This window comes from Lagenorhynchus albirostris, chromosome 11 (genome assembly GCF_949774975.1).
Source record: "Lagenorhynchus albirostris chromosome 11, mLagAlb1.1, whole genome shotgun sequence".
NCBI classification, from domain to species: Eukaryota; Metazoa; Chordata; class Mammalia; order Artiodactyla; family Delphinidae; genus Lagenorhynchus; species Lagenorhynchus albirostris.
The window spans coordinates 59,493,774-59,498,196 of NC_083105.1; positions in this window are offsets into that span (position 1 = coordinate 59,493,774).

Sequence of the window (4,423 nt, forward strand, 5' to 3'; positions counted from 1 at the left end):
GAATATAATTCCCTGTGCTATATAATAAATCCTTCTTGCTTATCTATTTTATGTACAGTAGTATCTGTTAACCCCATACTCCTAGTTTATCCCTTCCCTCCCATTCTTTCCCCTTTGGTAACTATAAGTTTGTTTTCTATGTCTGTGAGTCTGTTTCTTTTGTATATAGATTCATTTGCATTATTTTTTTAGATTTCACATATAAGTGATATCATATAAATACTTTTTCTCTGACTTCACTTAGTATGATATTCTCTAGGTCCATCCATGTTGCTGCAAATGGCAATATTTCATTCTTTTTTATGGCTGAGTAATATTCCATTCTTTCTCTCTCTCTCTCTCTCTCTCTCTCTCTCTCTCTCTCTCTCTCTCTATATATATATATATATATATATATATATATACCAGAAAGTGCACTATTTTAATCATTGCTAGTAGAGGGAGTCAACTCTAAATAATAAAGCATTGAGTGTATCATTTGAAGTTATGGTTATGAAAATAATCAATAGGACTATAAACAAATTATAAATCTTTTCTATTACCAGAAGAGCTACACATAAAAGAGGAAAGAGAAACACAAATCATATAGCAAAACACAGATAATAAAAAAAAATTGTTAAAAAGGGATAGTATTAAGAAGATAAAACTAGTACCAAAACACCTTTCATATGAAGAAATAAATAGCACAAATTCATGTATTGAAAGCAAAAGATTCTTAGATTGGATCACAAAGCAAAACCAAACTATAAACAATGGATTAAAAAATATATCGATAACAAAGTAAGTGCTTCATTTTGTCTTCCTTCCAACTTGCCTGCACTCCTGCCTTCCTCCCCAGTAATTCATCACAAAAGCCCGTAGGTAGAGCCCAGCAAGGTAGGCATCTGCATGGTCAGGGGATGGGGGATTGCTAGAAAGCTAGAACAGGGTGTTGGAACTGGAGTGAGATGAGGAAGGTGTCTGCCACGGGTACAGGGGGCAGGGAGGAAGTAGTGGCCTGGCTTGGGGTGTCAGAGCTCAAGCAGGGTAAGGAGCAGGTCTACATGCTTCAGGATGACTGAGCCTGAATTCTGTGGTGCCAAACTATATATATATATATATATATATATATATATATATATATATATATACACACACACACACACACACACACACACACACACATATATTTGTATATATATATATACTCACACACACACACATATATATGTAGATATATATACTCACACACACACACATATATATGTATATATATATACTCACACACACACATATATATGTATATATATATACTCACACACACACATATATATGTATATATATATACACACACACATATATATGTATACATATATACTCACACACACATATGTATACATATATACTCACACACACATATATATGTATATATATATACTCACACACACATATATGTATATATATATACTCACACACACATATATATGTATATATATATACTCACACACACACATATATATGTATATATATACTCACACACACACACACATATATGTATATATATATACTCACACACACACATATATATGTATATATATATACTCACACACACACACATATATATGTATATATATATACTCACACACACATCTAGCTGTAAAATGGGCATGTGTTATTTATTTGTATCAACACACATCCATCCGTACACATGTACATAGATGCATACATACAAATGCCCATTCCCTAGGTTTAACCATTGGGAGGGCCTGGAAGCAGCGACATCCCAAGAACAGTGAGCATACCTAGAGCCTGTATCTTTGTTTCTAAGTACCATTAAGAGAACAAAAATCCTTGAAGAAATGGCTGAGACCAGGGTTGGGGTAGAGAGAGTACATGATGAGCCTGGAATGCCTTGTTGTGCCAGACAGTTAAAAAATGCTCAAAGGGTGATGGAGACATATCAAAAGAATACAGAAGCTCCAAAAGGCTAGCTTAATTCCCTGCCAAATTGTTTCAGACTAACCAAGTTCAGTGGAAAAGAAAAACATTATAAAAGATTATAACAAAAAAAAAAAAGATTATAACTACAATAATCATAATAACAACAATAAATAATGATAGCAACAGGATAATAATTCATTGGCTAAATAGAAAGTCATGAGTCCATATTAATATAAATAAATGAATAAATAAATGGGGAAGAGAGAAACTCTGCTGTTTTCCTTCCAGCAGAATGGCAGCTAATGAATGGAGAAGGAATGATTGAGCTAGAAAATCACTATTTGGCAACCACTACAATAATAAAGAATTCAGCCAAGAAATATCCATGAGTGCAAAACTAGCTGGTAAAAGTTTGATGAGGAATACGATATTTACATAGCCTCAAAGTACCTTGCCACAAAATACTTATTAGTTACAAAGAGTGAAAAGAGTAACTCCCGGGCTTCCCTGGTGGCGCAGTGGTTGAGAGTCCGCCTGCCGATGCAGGGGACACGGGTTCGTGCCCCAGTCCGGGAAGATCCCACCTGCCACGGAGCGGCTGGGCCCGTGAGCCATGGCCGCTGAGCCTGGGCGTCCGGAGCCTGTGCTCCTCAACGGGAGAGGCCACAACAGTGAGAGGCCCGCGTACCGCAAAAAAAAAAAAGGAACTCCCCAGAGGAGAGGACGGACTTCACATTAATCAGTGATCAAAGTTGACATCACAAAAATGGGACAAATCGAAATTATGTCCCACCTGATAAAACGTGAATGTGAAGAATACAGTGTCACTTCTTGATATTCCTGACAAAAAAATGCAGAACCTGAATCTAATTATGAGGAAAAATCAGATGAGCCCAAATTGGGGATCATTTTGCACAACTGACCTGTAATCTTCAAAAGTGAAAATGCCATGAAAATCAAGGAAGGACTGAGGAACTGTGACAACTAAATGTTCTGCAGAATCTTGGATTACATCCTTTTGTCATAGAGGACATTACTGGGACTACTGACAACATTTAAATGGGGCCTGTGGGACTCACAGATACAGAGAACAAACTAATATTTATGGGGCGGAGGGGCAATATTGGGGTGGGGGAGTGGGAGGTGCAAACTATTGGGTGTAAGATGATAGGCTCAAGGATGTATTGTACAACTCGGGGAGTATAGCTGGTATTTTATAACTGTAAATGGAAAGTAACCTTTAAAATTGTATAAAAACTTTTAAAAATTAAAAAAGAGATCAATGAAATAAAATAAATGGGACCTGTGGTTTAGACAGTAATAAGGTATTAATAGTTTATAAAATGTAAATTTTCTAGGGAACCCTCCTACACTGTTGGTGGGAATGTAAATTGGTTCAGCCACAATGAAGAGCAGTATGGAGTTTCCTTAAAAAACTAAGAATAGAGCTACCATATGATCCAGCAATCCCAATCTTGGACATATATCCAGAGAAAACCATACTTGGAAAAGTTACATGCCCCACAGTGTTCATAGCAGCACTATGTACAATTGCCAGGACATGGAAGCAACCTAAATGTCCATCAACAGATGAATGGATAAAGAAGATGTGGTGCCTATATACAATGGAATATTACTCAGCCATAAAAATAAGAATGAAATAATGCCATTTGCAGCAACATGGATGGACTTAGAAATTATCATACTAAGTGAAGTAAGTCAAAGACAAATATCATATGGTATCACTTATATGTGTAAGCTAAAAAATGATACAAATGAATTTACAAAACAGTATTATTCATCTCTGTTTGTTCTTTAATTCTTCTAGGTGTTTGTTCTTTAATTCTTCTGGGTCTTTGTTAAACATTTCTTGCATCTTCTCGATCTTTGCCTCCATTCTTTTTCCGAGGTCCTGGATCATCTTCACTATCATTATTTTGAATTCTTTTTCTGGAAGGTTGCCTATCTCCACTTCATTTAGTTGTTTTTCTGGGGTTTTATCTTGTTCCTTCATCTGGTACACAGTCCTCTGCCTTTTAATTTTGTCTATCTGTGAATGTGGTTTTCATTCCACAGGCTGCAGGATTGTAGTTCTTCTTCTTCTGCTGTCTGCCCTCTGGTGGATGAGGCTATCTAAGAGGCTTGTGCAAGCCTTCTGATGGGAGGGACTGGTGGTGGGTAGAGCTGGGTGTTGCTCTGGTGGGCAGAGCTCAGTAAAACTTTAATCTACTTGTCTGCTGATGGGTGGGGCTGAGTTTCCTCCTTGTTAGTTGTTTGGCCAGAGGCGACGCAGCCCACAGGCTCCTTGGTGGGGCTAATGGAGGACTCTGGGAGAGTTCATGCCAAGGAGTACTTCCCAGAATTTCTGCTGCCAGTGTCCTTGTCCCCGTGGTGAGCCACAGCCACCCCCTTCCTCTGCAGGAGACCCTCCAACACTAGCAGGTAGGTCTAGTTCAGTCTCCTATGGGGTCACTGCTCCTTCCCCTGGGTCCTGATGCGCACA